Source organism: Cryptotermes secundus, unplaced genomic scaffold, assembly GCF_002891405.2.
Source record: "Cryptotermes secundus unplaced genomic scaffold, Csec_1.0 scaffold223, whole genome shotgun sequence".
Lineage (NCBI taxonomy): Eukaryota > Metazoa > Arthropoda > Insecta > Blattodea > Kalotermitidae > Cryptotermes > Cryptotermes secundus.
This window is the reverse complement of record NW_019742556.1, coordinates 1,558,879-1,586,176: the sequence shown is the minus strand read 5'-3', so window position 1 is coordinate 1,586,176 and position 27,298 is coordinate 1,558,879. Positions and strand designations below refer to the sequence as shown.

Below are 27,298 nucleotides of genomic sequence, written 5' to 3'. Positions count from 1 at the left end.
AACCATATTCGGGCAGGCAGATCAGTTCATTGTACAGACGTGTCCCTTCTCAGGTCAACACATTCCATCCTACTTAGTGACTATTAGCTTCTCATGGAGGACACTGCACCGCGGAGTGAGTTAAGCCAGAGCCAGGAATGCGGGTTGTGTAAAGTAAAGCTATCCCTGTACCAGGCCGTGAAGGTCCATAGGGTTATGAGACATTGAGGGTCTCACATTATCCAGTCAATCGGCTCAAAGATGGCGGTAAGGTTGTCAGCCTTACGCACCGTCCGCCCTTTACTCCCCAGGAGAATTATTTAATTAATTCCTAATACTCATTTCTGTTAGAGGCTGAGTCGACCCCAGGGCCATAGTGCGGCCGGAAGGATTAGGTCAATTGAAAAAAATCCAGTGATCTCATCGGGACTTGAACCCGCGACCTTCCGGCTTGTAGCATAGTGCCTCAATCAACTACGCTACCTCGCGCATTCTGTATAACCTTCAAATATTTTTTATTTCAAAAGTCTATCTGAACTCATTTCATTAATTCACAAACCAGTGGTAGGGATGAAGTACTAGGAGGCTGGAGAAAGTTGTTTAACGAGGAGCTTGTACTCTTCGTCAGATATAACGATCAAGCGAAGGAGAATAAGAGCGCAACATGGAAAAGACGAGGAATTCGTACAGGGTTTTAGTGGGAACGGCAGAAGGAAGATACCACGAGGAATATCTAGACGCATGTGGGAGGATAGTATTAAAGTTGATTTCAGAGAAATAGAATGGGGTTGTAGTAGCCCGGGTTTGGCTCCTGGCCATGCAAGATTTTTTTGTTCTCCACAGCGTCTAGACCGACTGTGAAGGGCGCCCAACCTGCTATACATTGGTTGCTGGGGGCTCTGCCGGGGGTGAAGGTCAAGAAAGATGCAGCTATACCTCCACCCCATGTGTATTCATGGCATAGTGCTTAACTAATTAAACAGAGGGACAACTTTACATTTTAGAATGGGGTGGTATGGACCGGATTCATCTGGCTTTGGGTGGGCAGTGGTGAGCTGTTATGAGCATGGTGATGAACTTTCGGGTTCCATAAAATATTGGGAAATTCTTGTTTGGCTGAGCTACTGGCCGCTTCTCAAGAAGGGCTCGGTTCCGTTGAGTTATTTATGTTGCAGTAGTTGCAGACTTGTGCACTTAAAACGCATATGTGTGAAATAAATTGTCACTGTGGGTAAACATCACAACATAAAGACATCTGGCACAGTGGAGGAAAATGTCACTCATTTTTAACATAGGCACTAGATTAAGAAGAGTGGTCAGTAACACTCTCCGGCCCCCTGTACCAATTAAGTGGGCTGTGTGGGTTCCAGAACCGGTCAGGATTTAGTAGCGAAGAGAAAAATGACTGCCTCTCCTGGAATAGAATCATTCAGTCACTAAGGTTGCTGGGAGGAACACGAAGGCTAACATTTTCCAAAAGAGAAGCGCAGGATTTAAGACCACGAAAGACTTGAAAAAGAAAAAGTGCATCAAGGCGATGTCCCCGTTTATGTAAAGATTGCATACTTAATTTCTCTAAAGCATCAGTATAAGTATAAGGAATATGAAGGGGAAGACGATAAAAACAGACGGACGCCAACTTCTGCTGGATGCGCTCAAGCTTATTGGCATCAGTCGAGGTGATGGAGTTCCAAACTACTGAGGCATATTCCAACTTGAACTTGACTAAAGTAAAGTATAGTACATACAGACTCTCCAGGGAGGAAACCCTATAGGTAATGAAGCGAATAAGGCCTAAAAGCTTTATGCATTCAGAAAATATGTAATTAACATGTATGTGTAAATAAATGTAACTTTGAATCAAAGAAAACACCCAGGTCCTTAGTACTGCTGGTGTGTGTAATGATAGCATGACAAAGCTGATACTCGTAGCTCAGAAAATTTGTTTTTCTGATGTATGATACAACACGCGTTTTAGCAATATTAAGTCTTATGGAGTTAGCAGTGCACCAGTCACTTACGGAATTAATGTCAGATTGAAGAGGCAATCATGTGGTGAGTTAATGACTCGGAAAATTTTGAGATCATCGGCAAAAATTAAAATTTTACGTTAGTTAACAGTTGCATAGGTCATTTATGAATACGTTGAAAAGAAAAGGCCCCAGAACAGAACCTTACGGCACACCGGACGTTACATGAAAAGGCAGGGAGGGACTGCCAGAAACGCGAACCCGAGATTTTCTTTTGGTTAAGTAACTGCGAAACCAGCTAACATAAGCATCAGAGAATCCGAAGGAGCCTAATTCGTGCAAGAGCATATTATGAGGGACGAGGTAAAAAGCATTTGAAAGAACAAAATAGACTGCATCAGCTTGACGCTGACCGCAGACAACAGACGTCAAAAAGTAAAGAAATGTCACCAAACTGGTAACTGTAGATTTAGTTCTGGTGAAACCATGTTGATTGGGATTAAATTTAGCATAATGGGAAACATGATCTTGAATAATGAATTGAAACAATTTAGAGAAATTACTGATGATGATCGATTAGGTCCCTTAGCACCTTCCCATTTACAATTCCTTTTGAGCTCTGTGGTCTAGTGGTCAGAGTTCCTGGATACAGATCCTGATGTCCCGGGTTCGACACCAGATTTTCTGAGAAGTAGTGGGTCTGGAACAGGGTCCACTCAGCCTCGTGAGGATAATTGAGGAGCTGTTTGAATGGAAAAGTAGCGCCTCCGGTCTAGAAAAACAGAAATTAATGGCCGTGGGGATTCGTTGCGCTGACCACGCGATACCCTCTATCCGCTAAAGTTGGCACTACACCGACAAGCGGCGGTCGCTCGGTCGGTATAGTTCGCTTGCGGGCTAAAACCACGGAGTTTTAAACTGTGAATGTCTCAGACATTTGATATGGTTTCGTGGACGGGGAATCGGTCCATCGCGATGACTTTACGTATGCAGGATATTAAAGTCAACACGCCTCTAGCGGAATTGAAACCCACGATTCGGTGTACGAACGGCCAAAGACCGAATGTTTACTCACTTCGGATTGACGTATTTTGTTTTTGAGTTCACGTATCTGTAAGTAGGGGCAAATTTTGAATCAGTTTGTTATTCAACCTTTTAAAACGCGGTAGTTCTTCTGTGTACAATCTTCTTTAACACAAAGTAACTGCAGTATGGCCAGATAGTGTATTTCTGGGATTCGTAAGATTTTCGGAGTAAACAGTAATTATTTATGTAAACAAACCTATTGATCTTTGTAATGAGTACGTAATGTGTTTTTCGAAGTAGGAACTGACTATTTAAATATTATTTAGACGATTTTCAGGTTTCAAAGAGCCAGTCTTTTGAATCCGATCCGGGCTGAAAGTTTACCAAATGTACGTCAGAACTTATATAACAATAATAAGTGGTGGCATCTTCCAGTATCGCTTGCTGAAGCGAATGAGATTACGCCGAAACACACTTTTAGGATTTTTTCGTTCTTTCCTTCATGGTGGTTATTTTCCGAATGACACAAAAATGCGACCATTTCGAATGATCGTAACCTTCTTGTAATATTATTTTATGTATTTCAAGGATGAACATAATTAAGATAGTATGTCTCTGGACATTATCCATCGTCCTGTTTTTATCTAAAACACCGTCCTGTATTTATTTAAAAACAACGTTTCGGCGACTGGACTCTGTCTCCTCCTTCAGGTGAAACCTACTCAGTTGGTCCCAGTCGATAGAGCTTCACATGTAAGTGGAATTTTTAATATTTCAGTGTTTTGTCTTAGCTCTCGAAGATGGTTATTGCTTAGCTTGGCTTGTATACCTTACCTGGTGTTGATACAGGTGTCCGGAGATAGGGACTAGCTCTATCGACGGGTCCCAACTTACTAGGTTTCACCCGAAGACGGAGACAGAATCCAGTCTCGGAAACGTGTTTTTAAATAAAAACAGGTTGATGGATAATATCCAGGAATTTAATATTTATATTACGTACCATCGTCACCAACTTTTGGTTCTTATGAACATAATTGGTAATAAGCGGAGTAGAAATGTAGCTTTATTAGAACACTGAACTGATTGGTATAGAGAGTAAGCACGGAGAAAGCCATGTCTCGTCACTAGAACAGAACAAGAATGTAAACATGATTAATTTTAGCGAAAGAAAAATTATAATAATTCGTAGACCTATCTAAGAAGAAGAGCCTTAATTATATTCACCAGGAAATTAAGAGGAAATAAATTCAGGGAGTGCTTGCTACCATTCATTTAATCTTTTGTCTTCCCGTCTCCGTTCTAAAACCAGAAATATGATACATAATAAAAGTAGATGATGCTGGGATTGTTTTCAGAGTCGTATGAATCACGAAGGAAAAATAATTTATTAAATTGCAAGGTTTTGAAATAAAGGTTATTACATAAGACTTATTAATTTTTATTATACATTGTTAGTCTTTGTTTGACCGCCTCTGTGGTCTAGTGGTCAGAGTTCCTGGCTACAGATCCAGAGGTCCCGGGTTTGGTTCCCCGGCGCTACCAGATTTTCTGAGAAGTAGTGGATCTGGAACGGTTCAACTCAGCCTCGTGAGGATAATTGAGGAGCTATTTCAAGGAAATAGCGGCTCCGGTCTAGAAAACCGAGATTAACTGCCGTGGGGATCCGTTGCGCTGTCACGCGACACCCTCTAATCGCAAATTTGATACTAACTTCGCAGACAAGCGGCGGTCGCTCGGTCGGTATAGTTCGCTTGTGGACTACATGTTGCTGAGTTAGTCTTTGTTATTTTCATGATAGAGTGGGTGACATTTGGTTCATCTTGAAAGGGACAAGAGACACGAGTGAAATAGTAGTAGTAATAATAATAATAATAATAATAGTTGTCAAGTAATATTCTGAAAAACAATTAAGCATCACACTGTGCAGAGGAACGTGGTAGTCCACCCACGAAGCAGCAACCATAAAATGAATTTTTTGTTTCCCCTGTAAAATTTAGTTCTAGTAACTCATGCGTTTCCGAAATGAACGATTCATTCGGACCTAAGAACGAAGAAGTATACGTGTATAATGAGGAACCAAACAGTTTGTATTCTTCAACAGTTAGCTTAGTATTCAGGCCTTTAGATCGGTGACGAGGTGAGCAGCAAATGAGCATGCGTCAGAGAAAGACAAGACATTCATGCAGCAATTCGGTCAGGAAACCTTACGGGAAGAGAATAACTGGAAACTGTAGGCATGTTGAATAATATTGAAATTTATATGCAAGATATGTGAATTGGATTCATCTGGCGCAGGATGTGAATGCAGTAATTAACCATTAGGTTCCATAAAATTTAGGTAACTTATTGATAATTTTTGTTAGCTTCCCAGAGACTGTACATCCTGCAGCTAGTTGCTTAGTTCAGGTACTCAGAAAAGAATAGAAAGTTATGTTCTCTTATTTATATCTTTCCCGTAAAGGTTAAAAAAGTGTAAAGCTATCCCTGTAACAGGTCGTGGAGGCCCATAGGTTTATGAGACGTCAAGGGTGCCATATTTTCTCTAGACAATCGGCTCAAAGATGACTGTGTGTTTGTCAGTCTTACGTGCCGGCCACCCTTTAACCCCCAGGAAGATTCCTGGTACTCATTTTTGTTAGAGGCTGAGTCGACCCCAGAGCCATAGTGCGGCTGGAAGGATTACGTCAATTGAAAAAAGAATAATTGACATCAGGAATCGAACCCGCGACCTTCTGGCTTGTAGCATAGTGCCTCAACCAACTACCACGTTCCTCTGTATCTTTCCCAAGGGAACTATAGTTGTTTATAATAGGGGAGAAAGTATAAAAAGCAAAAATGTCTCTTGCGTCCATAATGGGGTGTAGAGGAAGAACAGGATTGGCCAGTGGCTCTGGAATGTTAATGTGGGCAGAACGTGTAATGACTGGTACTACGGAAATCAGTCGGTGCCACTCTTGATATCAGTGCTGGCGGGTCTCCATTTCGATGGTAGGGGAACACAGGAAGTAGGTAAGGTAAAGTTATCCCTGGGCTTTAAAGAAGCAAACACCGCGCCATTAAGACGTTTGGGGGAGTGGAGGTACAACTCCACCAATCTTCACCGGGGCATTAGACGGACGAGAGCAGTCATCCTCACTCCCCTGCGCCTTTACCCTGGGGAAACAGCTCCAGGTGCCCGTTGTATAGGAGGCTGGTTGGGCCCCTGAGCCTTTCTGTGAAAAATCGTTTGCCTCTCCCTGGAATCGTACCCCCGACTACAGCCCGTAGGCTAGTCGATAGGAAACTGGGAGAGCTGTATTAAGGGCCTCAGCGCTACTCTCAGCCCTCAGGGTGAGCTGGCTAATGAACTGTTAGGAAGAGGCGTAGGTTGGTCACATTTCTCTCGCTCCTGGCAACATTGATCACATTCCGTCTCACGCTTCCGGTGTGTAGGCAGGTGCACAGCGTTTCTACAACTTCAGCGTAACATGTAGTCGACCGTTTGTCTGCATTAAAATTCGTCGGATCGCGTCTAAAGGAATTATCCATTTTCTGCTTTAAACAGTTTTTCGTTTATGGATGGTGTTTGCTACTGTTGCGTGATATTCGGTCTTTTAGTTGTTTCGTAACGTAGAATAGCATGAAAACCGGTGCCGTTGTGACATTTTTTAAGCTATTCCGCATTCACCCGGAAGTATTTAATTAATTCACACACAAATCAAGATTGACGCCAACTCGGCCAAGAATCGGACCTGCTATCTCCGATATACATCTCTAGAACGTTACTGTTATAGCATTCCGTTCGGTAAGTCTGTTAGTGTTGCCAGTAGACCTACTGTGTATAGTACTTTAGTAAGTCTATACGCTTAACCCATATAACTCGTATTGATCCGTATCGAACCGCCTCTGTGGCTTAGTGGTCGGAGTTCCTGGCTACAGATCCAGAGGTCCCGGGTTCGATTCCCGGCGCTACCAGATTTTCGTAGAAGCAGTGGGTCTAGAACGGGTTCCACTCAGCCTCGTGAGGATAACTGAGGAGTATTTCAAGGAAATAGCGGCTCCTGTCTAGAAAACCGAGATAACTTCTGTGGGGATCTGCTGCGCTGGCCACGTGCCACCCTCTATCCGCAAAAGTTGGCACTAACTTCGCCGACAAGCGGCGGTCGCTCGGTCGGCATAGTTCGCTTGCGTACTACATGCCACGGAGTTTGTTTTGTTTTATTGATCCCTATCTTGAGCCATTTCTGTTCAGTCTCCATTATCGTAAGATTTGATTTATAATTCGAGTGTATTTCCATACACTTCTGAGCTTTCGAAGAATTTTTAACACCGACATTCTAAAAGCGTTTCATATTTCCTTTTGCTTATCCAAGCAAATTGCCCAATCCGTTATGGTCGTCTTGATGTAACTATCCTAACAGGAATGCTTGTTCCCCCCACTTAGTTCATTTTGGCTCAGATCATTTCTGTTCTGAAGTTCCTAATTCTTTATAGGAATGAGTAGGCGCCGATGAATGACGGGTCAGACTTGGAATTGCTTCTGCTATCGCGGGACAGCACAGTTCAATATGGGGGAACACGTAAATTCTCTGTACAGTGCGGTCGCATTTTATGCGAGAGTGCGTTCCTGAAGACCTGGCATAATTCTGAACTCGCAGGTTTTGAAACACATACGTGATTCTTGCCGATTATTGGGGGATTCGAATTATTTCAAACTTAGCGAATAAAATGATAAGGTAAAGTTATCCCTGTGCTTGCGGCCTCCGTAGTCTAGAGGTAACGTTCCCACCTCATGACTCGTAGTACGCGGGTTGAAATACCCGGCGGAGGTCGTCGAATTTTTAAGGGCGGAAAAATTCAGGGAACAAGTCCTCCGGGAGGGACTTTAAGCCGTGGGTCCCGTGTCGTAGCTTTACGGCACGTAAAAGAACCTCATATCTCCAAAGGAGGTCACTGAGCCAAATTACGGACGTTTCCCGCCCAACAGCAGTCTCTAATACCTCTGGTAGATGGGGGAAGCATTATAGATACCTCTCAGCTAGTAGAGCCGGTCTCGCTGGCTGGGCGGGACTGATGGTAAGCACCAGTACCGGTAGGATATAGAGACTGGTAGAAATCATAGAGGGAAGCACAATGGACCAAAACAGGTCTCAGTGCATGGGGAAACCCACCCTCTCCAATAACTAACTAACTAACTAACTAACTATCCCTGTGCTTAACTTATGAAGCACTGCGCCATGAAGGCATACGGGGGAGTCGATATGTAGATCCACATTTTCTTGACCTCGGCATTAGCTGGGAGGTGAGTGATCAGCTTAACCCCCAGGGAAAGAGCCCCCGGTACCCATTGGGTAAGAAGTTTGTCCATAAAGGGAGAATTTATTAATAATTTTACGTCGCACTATTTCAGATTCACATAAAGTGCAGCCGCACTGTATTTAGATCTGTGTTCGCACTGAGCAGGCGTGCCGGCATTTACCTGCGCGGCTACCGGGGTCGGCCAACGTCGAGGATGGCGTTAACGTGTATTCGTAATAAATCAAAGTCGTGATGGAGAATTTAATTCTCTGTATTATTCGAAGAGCAGTGAATCCAGGGAACAATATTAAAGCTGTTTTAATTGAATTTCTCACCAGTGATTGAAACGTGACACCGAAATGTCGAACCACACGGCGTTACAATCTAAAAGATTCGATATCTTCAATATTAACGCTGAATATTGTCCCTTGTGACGTAATATTAATCCTATTTTATTCGGATCTAAAATGCCCTGTGTCCTCTGACCCTCGCCGTGCTCTCCTCTTGTTGACGTCTTTTGTACTGCTGCATGATTGCGTGTGTAGAAACGTATAATTTGATGTTACGACAACATTGGTTGGGGACATACTGTATCTCTACGGAGGGCGATGACCTCCTTGTAGTTTTAATTGCCCTTTTTTTCACTTCTGTTTTAGAAGTATGTTGGGAGTTACGTTCAGTTATTCCCCCCGTCCACATTCTTTGAAGTCCTCTGCACTGACGTCAGTTTCTGTGTGATGGAACACACATTTTTTGTCGTGCTTCCTGTTTCATTGCATGTGATGCTCTTTTTATTGTGTACTGTCACGGATATGTGTTTAAACTAACTAACTTACTCCATTAAGTTGAGCCCTTCTTGAGAATCCGCCAATTGTACAGCTATTCAGGAACTTCCAGCATTTTATGGTACCCAAAGGCTCATTACCATGTTCACAAGACCCACTTGACCCTATGCTGAGCGAGATCAGTCCAATCCATACCATCCCATAATGTCCAAAAATATAATGGTACTTATGTAGCATCGTCACAAACTTTTAGATCTTATTTGCTTGATAAAATAGTTTTTACAAAAATATTATAACACATTATTGTTTTTCTAACGATAACAGATCAAATGTAATAGACAAGCACATGAGATCTATTTGACATGTCATAAAATATCTGCAAATTTTATATATTGAAAGTGCTTACCTTCACGCCGATACATTTTAATGTTGTCCCTTTATCTCTACTATTTTTTTGGAAATATCCTCAAGAGGTTTTTACACACCAGTATTTTATGTGAATTTTTAGTTTCACGGTTGTGGCTACGTGTTTCGTCAATCGAACTCCCATGTTTTTGGTTTGTGGTCATCTACGCTGAAGCTGGAGACAGCAGTTTCTTCCGAAATGTTTGTAACCATCTATGAGACTACACTGTTTTGTAATCCAGGTATTACAGTCAACATTTTCTCCACCTTGAAAACTTATAATTTCATGTCTGAATTTTTGGCAACTTTGGGGGAAATTTTTCAGGGTTACAGATCAATCTAGAAATGTGTTGGTCTACTTCGACGTAAAGATGTTTGAATGAAGGTGTTGTATTCAACGAAAATATGAGACATTCTGTTTTATGACATGGAAGAAACACGTTCCAGTTACTGCTTATAGCTCAAGCCAGGTATGACAGCCGTGGTTACAAGCGATATGGGCCTCGGAAGATAAGAACGGTCCTACCTGTAACGTTAATTTCTCATCACGCCCACCCTCTCTAGAAACCTCACTATATTGATAATGTAATTTACCATTTTATTAACGCTTTTGATATAAAAGCGAACATACGGCAGACTTTATAATAACAACACAAAAAGAGGCATTGGCGACCGAGTCGGGTCGAGTATTGTATCTGCATATCAGTTGGGCTCCAGTGCCCGGTGGTATAATGGTATTGATTCTGTATTGACTGTTGTATGACACCAAATTACTAAGTAGAGCCATAACGTGTCGCTGTTGAGAACAAGCTATGGAGCTGTGTGGGGCATAATTAATGTCCGCATCTGGCTTGCGTATGTGTTTCTTGACAGTCATTTTAAACCCATTCCGAGATATCCGGCCAGAAGACCGGAATGGCTGAGATCATGGTTGATTTCCTAGGCAACGAGCGATGTTCCCGCTAAAACGGCTTGGAATCAGAACACATTCATTGCTCCCTCCTAAAGGTTGTTCGTCCCGAATAGCGTAACGGTACTTGCCTTTCTTTCATCCGCCCACTCCTTCAAGGGTGCTCGTCCCGAACAGCTCCATGGTACCTCGAAACACTTTCATGTTCTCGGCACGCCACAATATTATGGACAAGCATAAAGAATGTCCATGTCCTTTTATTTGAAGAAGAAGAAGAAGATACGCACGTTTAACAATTTTATTTCGAATTGAAACGTTTGACATTTCCTGAAGCAGCTTTTATCGTCTCACTTTCTTGCCTTATTAAATGTCTACGTTCCAAAACAAGGCATGGCATGAAATTTATATCCGAATAACATACTTAACAGATAATGCCACGTGTAGTGTTCGTGATTTATAAGGCGGGTTTTGGATTTGATGATTGGATTTATGGACACCTTATACATTCACATAACTCGGTACTACCGGCAATACGTGCTACTGCTGATCTACGCACATTCCAGTTCACCGTTGCACACCCACTAGGGTTCTCAAAGCTTCACTGATCATGTTCAGGCAACGGATTTATCACACTCTCACTGTAACTTAAAATCACACGTGGAGCCTTCTTGCCACAGTCTAATTCATTCCTTGCCATTATTCGAGACACAGTTCAATTCCCTTATTCCCAAGCTCATATCCTGACAGGCTGGCGTCTCGAAACTCGACTCTCCGCTCTCTGCTGCTACTGTTCTATACTCGGTCGCGTCTTCTGACTGTGTCCGTTTATAAACCCGCGGAAAATATAGCCTGTATTGTTGACGAGACGTGTTTACCGCCTAGCAATAGACGTCCTATTGCTCGCGCGGGAATGTGTTTACCGAGTCGTTGCCTAGCAATGGGTCTGCACTCCGGAATAATTTATAATTGTGTAAAAGGTAAAGTTGTCCGTATGCTTAACTTATTAAGCACTACGCCATGAAGGCGTAGGGGGGAGTGGATGTATAGATCCCCATTGTCTTAACTTCGGCACTAGTTGGAGGCGAGTGGTTAGCTTCACGCCCCTGCCGCTTTAACCCCGGGGAAAGAGCCCGTGGTATCCATTGGATAGGAGGTTGGGTGGACCCCAGAGCCGGTTTGGAAGACATGGAGGAGAGAAAATTCTTGACCCTACCGGGACTCGAACTCGGTCTTCCGGCACTTAGCCAGTCGCTATACCGCCTACGCTATCCTGGCTCCGTAACTCAAGTAAAATTTTTACAAAAAATGGTTTTGAACATCATAGCATTAGAGCAGGCGCTGAAAAACTGTGGCTCGCGGGCCGGATTCTGCCCATGAGAGCTCTTTATCTGGCTGGCGGAGCCGCTGTGAAAATTTTCCTATAATAACACTTTTAATTTGTATATATTTTTTTTAATTTCTAGCACGCGGTAGCGTAGTTGGTTGACGCACTATGATACAAACCGGAAGGTCGCGGGTTCGAATCCCGATGAGGTCGTTGGAAGTTTTTTTTTTAATTCACCTAATCCTTCCAGCCGCACTATGGCCTTGGGGTCGACTAAACAGAAATGAGTACCAGGAATATTCTTGGGGGTAAAGGCTGGCCGGCGCGTAAGGCTGACAACCTTACCGTCATCTTTGAGCCGATTGTCTAGAAAATGTGGGACCCTCAACGTCTCACAATCCTATGAGCCTTCACGGCCTGTTACAGGGATAGCTTTACTTACTTTTAGAACAGTGTAGTATAGCGCAACTTCACAGGAACGTAAGAAGTTTATTTTAGGTGATTTTTGCAACACTAAGCATTTATTAACTAACTTCATGGAACTGAGCCCTTCTTGAGAAGCCGCTAGTTGTGCAGCTACTCAAGAATTTCCCAACATTTTATGGAACATGAATGTTCATTACCGTGTTTACAACAGCACTCCGCTGCTGTCCAAATCCGAGGCCCCTTGTGACATTTCGTAAGAAGCTTATTTCTTACGGTGAGAAGTTGTTAGGCCCACTTCCAATCCCCAGCTGGAGGACCACACCTTATCGGCTGTCTGCAACTGCTTATTCAGGATGTCGCAGTTACCCTCAGTTTCTGGATACCATCTCCATCCGCAGGCTGAGGACGCGCTATGCCGTGGTGACAAGTCACCCACCTAACGTGGTAGTGGACACTTATTACGTTTATTAAAAGTACGTTACAAATATTATGTTGACCTTTTTCTAGTTTTCAAAACGCTTGCAACTCCTAATGCGACTCTTCGACTATAAAGTTTGCCCACCCCTGCACTAGAGATCCCCCCTCCGTGTAATTTATGATTCCCTACCATCAGTAATACCAAAATGGCGACTGTGCGAGCCTTTCGTGTGTGGGCGACATTAGGATGGAGTGCAGATTTTCTTTTGGGGTGTAAGGGTACCTTCATGGTCCGGGTAGTTCACTTAATGACAGGCTGGACGATTGGGAGAATAGGTATTCGTTACCCGGTGGGAGCCAGTGTGTTCAGACCTGCTCTGGGCCTACCCAAGCTCTTGTCCAATGGCGTACAGCTGACCACTCGTCACTATTTGTGCCGAAGACTGAGGAAGGCTCTGCTTTAAATCATTCATGAAGGGTGCTTATTTATTTAATTAATTAGAATGCACATTCTACGTGCAATTCTCATTCCACCGACTGCTTCACACTCATCATCATCCGGGGCTGGTACAGTAGGCCAAATATTGGCAGACTACCAAGTGGACTCAGTCTCACTCCAACTGAGACTGAAGTCTGTGTGAGAGGGGATGGTGTCATGTGACGGTATGTTCAGAATTAGAGGGTATTCTGATGTCCCATCGTTTATTTCGAAGGTTGAACGAACCCGTTGATGAAATTGAACTAGATCGTCACAAATTCGATGCAGACATGCAAGATTGAGGTGCCAATCTCTGTTAATCAGCCACTTGCCGCAAGCCTAGTCTTCAACTCGCTGTATTCACAATTACATGCCCAGATATAGTCCATGTTTAAAATTGCGTTGCTCGGTGGAACGGCGAGCCCTGGCGCGACTGCTTCCCCTACGTTCCCCTAGTTTGCATTCATTCATGCGAGGACATTTAATGCTATTCTTCATATGAAAGTCATTGTCTCGTTCGTGATGTCCAGTGCAGATAGGGAAGCATTCAGGCTGGCCACCCTGACTAGAACACTTTCCATTTACCCTACGCGTTATTATTTAAACAATATCTTAACGCCGGTCACAGTGGCCTCAAGGTCTGAAATGTCTTCTTCTGCTCAGACACTTGGATTGTGGGTTCTATTCCCACTCAGGGAATGGATATCTATGTACGTTTATTCTGTGTAGGTTCCGGCCTTGCCACAGGCTGATCACCCGTCCAGTGAGTCGTACCAACTGTCTGTAACATCCTTAGAGCTAGACTAATTCTGATGGGAAACAGGCCAGCGGACATAATACGAAAGGAAGAAGAAGAAAATATCTTACAAGGCTTGTTCTGCCACATTTTTAAATCTGAAAGCTGGTCATATTACACTACGTAATGATAAATACTCCTACGCATCGTGAAATTCTCATATCTTATATGTTTATTTTTCTTGTGCTTTGTAACACGCTGTATCAGGATAGGAAACATTGGCGTACTCTTGTGAATACGGCAGTGAACTGTTAACCCACATATATGGAGGGAGTAAATGCATGAACTTTCTTTTAGTTTTAGAAAACATTTATCAAGAGCTATCATTTTCTTCCGCAGTGAAGTGTTGAAATTTGGATGAGTTCTATCAGATCTGTCCCCATTCACATTTCATGTAATACGATAATTGCTTTTAAATTTTCCCGACATGCTTTTTTACGTAAATGCGTCGACATTTTACATATTAATATTGTCACTTCGAAAAATTTTAAGTGAAGAATTTTCCATACCAGGAAATGTTCATAACCACAATTTTATGTCCTTCATATTATTATTTATTTTAACTGCAAATGGGTTTTTACCCGGTGGCAGTGGTACTACAGTAAGACACAACACACACCACACTCAAAACACTGCACACAAAACTACACAAACAATAAAGGACACACTATACACATGTTGCTTAACATTATATTCTGCATTCCGGTAGAAGACACATTAATACAAGCTTGCTGAAAAGAAACATTAAAACTCCTACGTTTCTTACCTTATGTAGCAATAATGGAATTTTTAAAAGAGCAGACTGGACATCAGCAATAATAGACACGCTTTTAAATGCTTCACCATCATGTTTTATGATTTTTTATGGCATTTCATGACGAAATTTTTAAACAAAGTTGAGCTTCCTGTCACTCTCAATTACGGACAGTATGCTTCAGAATAGTCCAACATAGTTCACATGCTCTAAAAACAAGTGTGGCGTTCACGAGACTGCTTTTTTTTTAGTAATATATGCGTGCAGTTTACTTTGCGCGGTAATTGATCGAAAGGATCAAGGAACTTATACTGTCATAACATATTATCAATTAGCTTCTGAAATAAATTGTTTGTGTCTGCGTAGAAACATTTTAAACTTTCCAGATATGCAATAAAAATATATTTTTTATGTATGGAAAGTAAAATAAAATTACGCGTTTTCTTTGTTTCAGGAAACTCGTCGCTTATTTCGAGGTAAGTTTCTCTACTTATAAGAGCACAGGGGCACGCGGTAGCGTAGTTGGTTGAGGCACTATGTTACAAGCCGGAAGTTCGCGGGTTCGTTTCCCGATGAGGTCACTGCAATTTTTCAGTGTACCTAATCTTTCCAGCCGCACTATAGTTTTGATGTCGACTAAGCATCTAACGGAAATAGTACCAGGAATTTTCCTGGGTGGTAAAGGGCTGCCGGCGCGTAAAACTTACCTGACTGCCATCTGTGAGGCGATTGTCTAGAAAATGTGGGAGCCTCGACGTCTCACAAACCTACGGGCCTCCACTGCCTGTTATAAGGATAGCTTGTTCTTTTTTCTTTCTTTTCTTTTACTTACAAGAGCAATATATGCATAGAACAGTTAGGACACACAGAAAGAAGAGCTAAGATGATAAAAATACCAGTGAAAGTTGTTGGATATGAACAGAATACCGTATTTACGCATGTATAGGCCGCACATTTTTTGCCAAAAATTCAAGAGGAAAACTGGAGTGCGGCTTATATTCGAAATATTCGAAATCACACTTCATTTAAAAAAAAATATATTCATAATTAGTAATACAGGGTGTTCTACTCCTGAAATAATATTCCAAGAAAATTATTTTTTCTATAATTTCTGTCTGAAAATTGTGCTGCGGCCTATACACGCACGCGGCCTATACATGCGTGAATACGGTATTTTATTTTTGATTTGCAGGTACTCTGCAATGTATCTCAGACGTACTGGGCAGCAAGAAGCTTCTTTCACATAAATTACAACGTGTCCGATTAAGTATTTGCAATAGGGAGATATGTTTACATGATTCATTGATTAATAGAGTCTTCTCGGTTTCTATGGTTATGCTTCTACGTACTTATATACTCAATAAGCCAATCGAGGGCAGAAGCTTAAAGAACTAACATTAATTTAACTGTGTTAATAGCGGCACTTTCTTCAGCACCGATGTGATGGTTATACCGCCACATTCTAGTCTTCTGAAATTAGGAGGTGATGTTTATTACAGATATAATGGTTATGTCCCCATGACTCGGTCACCAGAGCCTCGTTCGTGAAAACAGCGTACACATAGATGAACTAGTAGAGGCGAATAATACCCATCAGTTTGTGTTATGTGCAAACCATTATTTCGTAGATGTTAAGGGTTCACACAAATCCATGGAAAATTTAGTACTGAACTTGTTTGACCCCGAGGCTGTCCTTAGAGACGCCCTACAGCACCCCCAGAGGGGTTTTGAATCAGCATTTTTAGAAGCCGAGGCTAACAGTGTCAGCTAATGCACTTGTCATACATGATTGTTGTGATGGTGGTGATGATAATTTGTACTCTTCGCGAAATATTATTAGGGTAATCCAATCAAATAGAATTAGACGCACGTGACGTGCAGTACCCAATGAAAAAAACGAGAAACGAATGCAAAATTTTAGTCGGAAACCTGAAGGTAGAAGAATACCTAAGAGATGTAGGCATAGATCGGATGATAATATTCAAATGAATCTTAAAATAGGATAGGTATGCGTGTAATGGGTTCGTATGTGCGATCCAGCGGTAGACTTTGCTCAACACGGTAATGAGCTTGCTGCATACATTAAATCTGGTAAATTTCTTGAACAGCTAAGCGACTCTTAGCGTCTGAAGAAAGACACTGCTCAATAGAAATTACAATGATGGTGATGACGGTGATGATAATAAATCGAGAACTCATGTTATAAATGAAAGAGCTAAATGAGATCCTGTGTTGTATTGACGTGGGTTGGATTAAACTCTCTCGAGTTACTGGAGTACTTTAATTGTAATAAACATTTGTATTGATATTAAAAGTAAGTAAAGAAGTAAAGCTATCCCTGTAACAGGCTGTGAAGGCCAATAGGGTTGTGAGACGTGGAGGGTCCCACTTTATCTAGACAGTCGGCTCATAGATGGCGGTAAGGTTGTCAGCCTTACGCGCCGGCCTCGCTTTACTCCCCAGGAAAATTATTTAATTAATTCTTGGTACTCATTTCTGTTAGAGGCTGAGTCGATCCCAGGTCCATATTGCGGCCGGAAGGATTAGGTCAATTGAAAAAAAGAAGAGACCAATGACCTCATCGGGACCTGAACCTGCGACCTTCCGGCTTGTAGCGTAGCCTCTCAACCAACTACGCTACCGATACTTCAAAATATTTTATTGCAATATGAAATAGAGCTGTACTTATGTCACTTATTAGTGGAATTGAGCGGGAAGTTGTGGGTTTATGGGGAACTGTTTAAAGGTCATGTGTTTGAAACCCTCGGAATGCGTATGTAGCTGCTAATGTTTATGGCCACACGATCGCTGTGTTATGTTCTTAACAATGCATTTACAATGCTCTTATGTGGGTTGCCTCATGGGAAGATCAAGGGCATGTGCTCTGCTATTGGCGATTCCAAGCACGTTTGCCAGCAGGAGGCTTCTTAGTTGGTTGTTTTCTTTTTTGTTTTATGACGCTGCATCAAGTATCGAGGTTATTTGTGTCAGTGAGATACGATATTGTCACGTGTATGGGGGTACGCGTGACGAAAATAACGGGTTCGAGTTCCGATAATTGGTTTTATTAGCACTTCGGTTACAATCTCTCCACCGCGCCATAGCTCAAGCGGTTAGCCGCTGGGTTCCCACCGCAACGGCCCGGGTTAGCTCTCGCGTCTGGTCAAGTGGGATTTGTGGTGGACAACGTGGCGCTGGGGCAGGTTTTCTCCGAGTACTTCGGTTTCGCCTGCCAATCTTCATTGCACCAATTGCTCCACAATCACCCTCACCTATCATCTGGGGCTGGTACAATAGGCCAGAAGTGGCCGCAGTACAAGGGGCTTAGTCCCACCCCACTGGCAATAAAAAAATACAAATTCTCTTAATCACACTTATTACAGCGCTATCGCTGATTTACGCACTTTACAGTTCACCGTTGCACACGCACTAGGATTCTCTGTCTTCACTAGTCGTATCCTGGCAACGGATATCAACACAGTAACTAACCCTTCAAATCAGTATGAAGTCTTCTTGTTATTTCGTCTTTATCACTCTGTACTCCTCTGTCCTAATCTATATTAAAGCTTCACAATTCAATAAGGACACGCTCCATTTTCGTCCTTGTACTCTCAAACCTCCTGGACTCTTCCGTGACGGCTTAATGTCCTTGACTAACGGCTTCTCGGCTATGACTGACTGCAAACGACCTTCACTGTCCTCTATACTCCTTCGGCACGGAGCCAGTAGAAAACATCTATTATTGTAGATGTGTTTACAGTTCTGTTGCTTAGCATAGAATAAACCCACACAGACAACCATGCCTCGAGCGGGATTCGACCCCACGACCCCAGTGGTCGAGAGGGCGAAGACGGTTCATGCCTTAGACCACACGGCCACTGTGATCGGCAAATTCAGTCTATAATGCTTTCCTTAATGTCAAAGACCAAATTTCACATCCATGCGAAACTCGCTGATAAACAAAAGTTGTAATTATACCAGCTAGTGAAATAAATGTTTTAGGTTGTGAATATTTCTGTATACAACGTACACATTTAGACTGTGACCAGACCTGTTTGGCACTGGGTTTGAAGTTAAACTCTTCCAGTATCAGAGACCGTCATCGGAGCTTATAGTAAGCCATTCGCGTTTTCATTACTGATATTTTTTTTTTTCAGTTGACCTAATCCTTCTACCCGCACTATGGCCCTGGGCTTCACTCAGCCTCTAACAGAAATGAGTACCAGGAATTAATGAAGTAATTTTCCTGGAGAGTAAAGCGCGGCCGGCGCGTAAGGCTGACAACCTTATCGCCATCTTTGAGTAGACTGACGTAGATAATGTGTGACCCTCAACGTCTCACAACCCTACGGACCTTCACGGCCTGTTACAGGGATAGCTTTACTTTTCTTTTTTTACCTACCACCGCCATAGCCCAAGCAGTTAGTCGCTGGCATCCCACCGCGGCGGCCCGGGTTCGATCTCGTGTGTCTGGTGAAGTGGCGCTGGGGCAGGTTTTCTCCCAGTACTTCGGTTTCCCCTGCCAATCTTCATTCCACCAATTGCTCCACAATCACCCTTACCTATCATCTGGGGCTGGTACAATATGCCAGAAGTGGCCGCAGTACAAGGGACTTAGTCCCGCCCAACTCCCAACTAGAATAAAAAAATATACATCCCATTGTTTGAGGAGCTGCCTATCAGGAGGTTTTCAGCTTGAAATGATGGAAATTAATGGATGGTTATGAAAGACGTGCCGTTGAAATTTCAACTAGTGTCTTCTTTGGCTCTACATCCAGATTGCCGCCATGACTTTGTTGCACCGAGCAGTTTGGAGTAGGGGTAATCCTCTAGACTTGTACTCGAGAGGTTCTCGTTTCGGATCCTGGCCAGGACATCTGCTATCCTGAGTAATTTCGTGGTTTTTACTAAGTCCCGTGAAGTATACGTTGGAATGTATGTGTATGTGTGTAAAGGGCGGGCCATAAAATCCAGCCCTCGCACTGCGACCTTCAGTGATCTGTTGTGCCGTAAAAGTCACTTGGTTCCATGAAGAACTGGCCCAGGTGACGAAATTTTAAGTAAGCTATGGCCTCACAGTCACATGGGATATGACACGTCGGAATAGTATCCGAGTTGACCACTGCTGGTTTCTTCCAGATTCTTTCCAATTCATTATTCTTCATTCAACATATCATTCAGTGCTATTGAGTCTGATACTGAAAGCATCATAAGGTAACCCACAAGCCCCCCAACCCTATTGCAGAGATAATCTAGGTTATTATTAACATGAATAAATGAGACCTTCGCCAAGACTTACACCATCAAAAAGTAGAACAACAGAAAACAGTGACTGACAACCTTCGATTCCAGTGATTGAACGATCCAAGATCGTGCATACCTTCCATTGGTTCTCAAGGACGACCACAAGGGATTTTCATGGCTAAGAAATAAGTTTTCTTGTTGAAAACATTTTTTCAATCTTGAGACCTTGTATGCATTCCATTGGTTCTCAAGGGCGGCCACAAGGGATTTTCATGGCTGAGAAGTAGGTTTTTTTTTTAACTTTTCCCAGTCTCGAGACTAATTTCCTTCGTATATTCACTGAACACGTTCATCCTGCGATAACTCTTCAGAACTGTATTCTGGAGGTGCTGTGTTCGAATCTCGACCAGGACATCGGCCATCCTGAATAGGTTTTCGTGATGTTGTCAACTCTCCAGGCAAATGCCGGGGTACTACGTCGACTGAATCACGCCCGCTTCCTTTCAAGCCCCTTTTAATCACTCATCAGTCAGTCTACCATCCGACGCTATTTAGTTAGATCCTTTATTATTATTATTTTATTATTATTATTATTATTATTAGAGGGGATCGGTTTCCCCATGCACTTAGACCAGTTATTGGTCCATTGTGCGTCCCCCTTTAATTTCTGCTGTCCTCATACCCTACCGATACTGGTGCATGCTATCAGCCCCGTTCAGCCAACGAGGTCGGCCGTCGGTACCTGATATTTCCCCCCATCTACCAGAGGCATTGGAAACTGCTTGGGCGGGAAATTGTTGCCTAATTTTGCTCAGAGGTCTCCTAGAGACTTGAGGATCTTTTACGTGCCGTAAATCTACGACAAGGGACCCACGGCTTAAAGTCCCTCCCGGAGGACTAGTTAGATCCTTGGTGCCAGAACTTTTTTTTTTGGCGTCACCGTTGGAATACAGGACGTATTCCTCGCACCATACGCTGTTTCGTGTTAATCTTCGTCGGCGAAGGTTAGGGAGTGGCATTCTGTGGTATTCTTGTAAGTGGAAATGTAACAGGCCGTGGAGACCCGTAGGGTTCTGAGATGTCGAGGCTGCCACATTTTCTAGACACTCGGCTCACAGATGGCGGTTAGTTTGTCAGCCTTACGTCCTGGCCGCCCTTTCCCCCAAGAAGCTTCCTGGTACTCATTTTTTGTAGAGGCTATCGACCCCAGGTCTATAGTGCTGCCGGAAGGATTACGTAAATTGAAAAATCCGATGACCTTATCGGGAATCATAAGTGAAAATGTACATATGTTATATCGTTGTCCTATTAAATTTGATCGTCGATTTTTTCCCATTTTTTCCATAACAAATCTTGCCATCTTCGCCTGTGCTAACCATACAAATTGATGAAGTGTATAAATGACTAACAGTACTTAGGGAGAAGGATGGACCTACATGTTTTGAACTAGGCCACTCATCTTCTCTGATATCCTCAATAGAGTAAGTCACTTTCAAGTTGATGGCCGTTACGGTGTTTCGATTTAATTTCTGCCATTTCTGAAAACGATTTTTCTTTCACACAAATATATAGTTCCAAAATGCAGTAACACTCCGGCGGCTAATAGTCCAAGTGTTCAGAAGCAAACAAAGCTTAAAACTTTATCTTGAGAGGTGTATGACAGTGAAGTTCCGTCAGAGATTTGGATTTCTTTATAAGCCACGAATCCAGTTGTACACAACCGCACAGTACACGTCATACTGTGTCAGGTTTTGCAGACGAACCAAGACCACGGTAGTTTTATAATAATCGGGGCGTTACCACGTGCATTTTGCATATTTCTGGTCCTGTTTCACTTAAGCTGCCAGCAGTCACGCCGATATTCGCAACACTGGGACGGGGTTAGTTTCATAAAAAAAAATACGCGCACAATTAAATTCTTTGAGTGCCTAATTTTTAATACGCTTGGGCTTTATAATTACGGGCAGCTGAACTGCTTTTTATGGATTTTATAAAGTAGAGTAAGTATATAAAGACTTCATCAGTTGGTAGATCAGTTTTGGAGTTTTCCCATAATTCCTGCGCGTGTGAGTTTCAGTCTTTCGCGCGCCACCTCTTTGGGAACTACTTCTTTACATAATGACAGCACCGTAAAATTCTCCCATCCACACACACACACACACACATACATACATACATGCACGCGCTCATGTCGTGTCTTCTGTAAATTCATTGACTATTTTTACGCGGGTGTTGCTACACAGCCGCAACCCCTCATTTTATTTCTTGGAGAACAAATACCGCGGCCAGCTGATGATCTCAAACCTCTAACATATAGAAAAACGTTCAGCGGGCTTGTTCACATCGATGAGCTATAAATTAAGACAATCACGCTTTGCTTTAAATTTTAAATTAATTACACTTCTTTACATGATTTGTTACGTGTAAAAAAGTTATGTTTTTGAGTCATGTGACCACAGAACATGTTTTAACTTTTATGGGCACGGGGAATTTTTGCCTCTTAGACCGTATAACCACCGGAGATTTAAAATACACTGTAATCTATCCCCAGGGAACCATCTTGAAAGAGTAACGGTCGCCCAGCTAGCAAAGAAATTATCTTAAGATCTCGCCACTTGTTCGTGTTTGTGCGTCAATTGAATGCAGTCGACATCCTTGCATCCTATTTGTTTAAGATCTATTTTAATAGTATTATTGTATCTAGGTCTCCTGAGTGATCTCCTCCCTTCAGGTTTTCCTACTACAGTGCATGCATTTCTCATGTCCACCACGTGTGCCGCATGACCCACCTGTCTCATGTCCCTTGTCTTCATACCTCAGTAATACTCGTATAACTGGTGAAGAATGTGAATTGTGGTGTTCCCTCTCTCTGGAGATTTCCCCAGTCCCTTGTCTTCATACCTCAGTAATATAACTGGTGAAGAATGTGAATTGTGGTGTTCCCCTCTCTGCAGATTTCCCCAGTCCCTTGTTACCCTGTGTAAGGTTTTCAACACATTTCTCTTACGGTGACGGGTTGTTAATCCCCTTGCCAACATCAGGCAGGAGGACCACCCTTAATCGGTTGTCTGCTCATTCTGTATATTTGCAGCGAACGTCCGTAACTGGAGGCCGTCTCTTTTATCCGTCATGCCGCGGTGACGACATAAATTAATAAAATTAGACTGCATTTGTGTGGAACCAAGGAGTAATGTAGATGCTGTTACAGTTTACCTTGTGTTTGTTCACACCAGATTTGCAAGTGGGAAGCATATGCAGAACTTCACATAATGATGTGAATATATTAAGGAGCTTGTGTGTCCCAGAATATTTTGGTATCTTCGTAATGAGTTGTACTTTCATTGACCACGTGTTGATGTAACCGCTATTTCATCAGGGTTCAATTACAGGGGTGCTGTTTTACTCAAGCTATTAAGTCTTTGATGAGCTGCTCACAGCGTGTTCACATTAATTAATACTGTAACACGTTACAAGCCTAGTGTATGATTCAGGAGCCTATATTGGGGTGTGATAAATCCACAGGGCACTTAATCAAGACAACCCTCTACCCCTCTAACAGTAATAGCGATCGTTAGTGTAATCGCTACGCAGTTTAATTATAATTCATAATTCTGTGGAACAGAAGGGGGATAAGAGGATTGTTTATAGGATTTTGGTGAGAAAGCTAGAAGGAAAGAGACCACTACGAAGATCTAGATTTAAGTAGATGAATAATATTAAAATATAAGATCGGATGGGGCAGTACGGACTGGATTGATCTGGCTCAGGATAGGGACCAGTGGAGGGCTTTTGTGAACACGGAAATGAAACTTCGGATTCCATGAAATTTTACGAAAATGATGCGTAACTGCACAGCTTACGACTTCTCAAGAAGGACTCGGCTCCAAAGAGTTAACTAGTGGAACAGTGCAGTGTGTTTTTAAGTGCTTAAAAGTGAAACTGGTTTCCTTTTTCAGGTTCAGTGGTCTCGTACCTTTGAGCATATACCAGAGTCTATTACAAATACTTTCGGCGGTCAGTTTCGTGAAAGAAGTATTGAGGAGGTGAAAAAGGTTGTGAAATAAGTACTTAGCTCCGAAGTAGACACACTCACACGTCCCATTCAATTTCGATGGTCAGATCAGGGAGGCGGCACGCTGTGTCATAGTTGGTTGAGGCACTATCCTACAAGCCGGAAGGTCGCGGGATCGAATCCCGATGAGGTGGATATTTTTTTTTAGTTGACCAAATCTTTCCAACCGCACTATGACCCTGGGGTCGACTCAGCCTCTAACAGAAATGAGCACCAGGAATATTCTTGGGGTAAAGAGTGGACAGCGCGTAAGGCTGACAACCTTACCGCCATCTATGAGCCAATTATCTAGAAAACGTGGGAACCTCAACATCTCACAACCCTGTGGGCCTCCTGTTACAGGGATACCTTACTTTTTTTACAGATCAGTGAGTGTGGCCAGACGTTGTGCTGCGGGTGGCAGTTCGTTCCTTGACCGCCTGTTACTTCTCTCATACCAGATATCACGGTCCTGCTTCATATTCTGGAGGTCCCGGGGTGAAACCCCAATGCCTCTTATCCTAATTGAATTTTTTGTGCCTATCCACCATTTCATAAAGATTTCCTGACAGTGCTTCAAATTACGCCATAACGGCTTCTTTCCACATACTTCCAAATTTAACATTCACTCATTTGACGTTATATAGTCGGAGTTAACTGTCAACGCCGTTATAAACGACAAATAAATAATTTCTGTCCATCTTCCGAAGGATATTTAACGGCACTATATAAACACCAGGAATTATTTAGCGTCAAGCGAAGCTTTAGGATGCATATGTATGAGGAACTAGAAACGATGGATGAAGAAGCAGTAGTGTTTTTTTTTCTTTTCAAAATACATTCTAGTCTCTAGAATAGCGAGACCCCAGGATAGCAGTTTCCCCTGCTGAGGCTCTGGAATACGCATCTGGTTCCATGGATAGAAGTAAAAGTGTATACAGCGTGGAAGTGTGTACGTATTGTCACGTAGTAAGTGACTATAGACGGGGTTTTGATTGGTACATGGATTTATTGGACTTAGATCGTGACTTTTTATTTTACTTGGCACTACAGCCCCAGTGGGCCTAGGCCTACCTCCATGAACTTCTCCATTCACTTCGGTTTTTCTAGATCATACACATTCGGTAGGACTCCTTGGGCGGGTGATCAGCTCGTCGCAAGGCCTCTACCTGTACACAGACACAGAAAGACGCACACACACAAACTAAACATCCATGCCCTGAGTGGGATTCGAACCCACGATCCCTGTTTCCAAGCGAGCGAAGACAGTACATGCCTTAGACCGCTCGGCTACCATGACCGGCACAGATCGTGGCTACCAGTAATTATTGTATAATATTTTTCAGGGATCTGCACACTTTACAAATGGCTACAGCATGCAGTAGGTTTTTTAAGGCTGCTATGTCTTCACCGGTTGTCTAGTAACGGCTTCCAACTACGTAGCTTCCTCAGCTTCCGTGTTCAGCGGCTTTTATCGTCGTTGGCTGGCGTTTGTCTCACAGTAACTCGGCGTTGCTACGTAACGGCTTACAACGATGGAGGCTCCTCCGCCAGAAGCGACTGTCTGCGACGACCTCGGACGGTTCTGTCTACCAACTGATAACTGCAGGCTTAAGTCTCTCTAGGCTGACACGCCTGCTGTTTCCACGGCAACGAGCTGGCTTGTGTCAAAGAAACGTATCTCTGCGGAAACGTGTTTGCCAGTTCGTTTCCTAGAAACGGCCTGCGTGTCGTATTATGTAATTTACCTAAATTTGTTACGGCTTGGCGTAAGAATCATGTTAAGCAAGAGTCCCCCAACGGCCTGAGCATGGACTCGGTCGGAAGAGCTTCTCAGAAGTTCCGATCCATCCATGACGCGTAAATTTGCCACATGACTGCCTTGTCTATATAGTTCAGAGTAAGTAAGTAAGTAAGTAAGGGGAATATGTGTCATTGTGCATGTATAATGACACATGAAAATAAAATCTGCTGGTGAAGCTTAGAAACGTTGATCACAGTGGCCACGCGGCCTAAGGCATGAACTGTCTTCGCTCGCTGTAACTCTGGGATGGTAGGTTCGAATCCCACTCAAGGCATTGATGTCTGTGTGCGTTTATTCTATATTTTTGTTGTTCTTTGTATAGGTAGCGACCTTTCGATGGGTTGATCTCCCGTCCAGGGAGTCCTACCGGCTATGTATAGGACAAAAAAAAAAGCGGTCAAGTTTAAAAAAGACTGTAAAGCAATGGGTGGATGGATGGATGGATGGATGGATGGAAATGGTATAGTTGGTAATGATTGTTACGTTCATGGCACGTACTTCAAGAGGTCCTGGGTTCGATTTCGGACTACAAGATTTTCTGACAAGTAGTGGGTCTGAAACGGGGTCCACTCAGCCTCGTGAGGATGGTTGAAGAGCTATTTTAAGGAAATTGCGGCTGCGGTCTAGAAAACCGAGATTAACGGCCGTGGAGATCCGTTGCGCTGACCACGTGACACCCTCTATCCGCAAAAGGTGGCTCTAACTTCGCCGACAAGCGACGGTCGCTCGGTCGGTATAGTTTGCTTGCGGCCTATAGGCCACGGAGTTTGTTGTTTGTGTCAACTCTTGAGACACTTCTCCTCTTCCTCCTCCTCCTCCTCCTCCTGCTAGCGCTACAGTCCGTGATGAAGTTTGGCCTCCTGCGATTGCTCGCCACTGGTTCCGGTCCTGTGACTGTCGTCTCCAGTTTCTGACGCCCATTGTCATCAAGTCCTCTTCGTCTGAATCCAGCCATATGGGAGCAGGTCTGCCTACTAGTCGAGTAGCCTCTGGAAGTGCCCCAGTTTTCTATATAGGGACAGCACACTTCACTTTCCCCCTCGTAAGTCTTTGGTTTTGCCAGGTCGTGTTAGGCACAATATACACAGATATCACATAATACATACTTCAGCCATTTGAAGTTCAACTGGAAATCATTTCTGTTATATCTTCATCTTTCTCTCCCTATCTTTTGTTTCTTTAACCCTTCACTCTCTTTATCTCTCTCCCTTCGTTCTTTATTAAGATAGCAAATTAAGTCACGTTTTATCCTTCAGATGGCACAGTTTCGAATGTAAAATTAAGTAAATTTAGAATCTGAAGCCGGGATACCACAGTCGGTACAGCGACTGGCTACGAGCTGGGCGACCGAGGGGACTGAGTTCGAGTCCCAGTAGGTTCAAGATTTTTCTCCCTTCCACGTCGTCCAGACATCCGGTCCAGCTGTTGGACTTAAGCTACACAGTTGAGAAATCGTTAAATAAATGATAAGCCATGCTGACATAGCTGCTGGTTCCTTCGTCGTCGAAAACTCGTTATATAGCTACATTTTGTTAAGAAGCAATTTATTTCATGTTACTTCAGGTCTTTTATAAGAGTTTGAAGCAGTAACACATCCTCTAAATTTGACTCAGGCCGGTCCACATCGCGACTATGTAGACAAACGTTATCGG

The 27,298-nt window shown here is 43.1% G+C and overlaps 1 protein-coding gene across 6 annotated transcripts in view; it reads left to right on the top strand.

Moving 5' to 3' along the window:
- Positions 1 to 27,298, top strand: part of LOC111873321 — a 157,285-nt gene that overhangs the window by 6,112 nt on the left and 123,875 nt on the right. For 5 of the 6 annotated variants that reach the window (XM_023867934.2, XM_023867931.2, XM_023867932.2 and 2 more), the window contains exon 2: positions 15,002 to 15,023. The exons of the other annotated variant lie outside the window; for it this stretch is intronic. The gene's annotated coding sequence lies outside the window, so the exon portion shown is untranslated. The remainder of the gene's footprint in view (positions 1 to 15,001; positions 15,024 to 27,298) is intronic. 6 annotated transcript variants of the gene reach the window in all.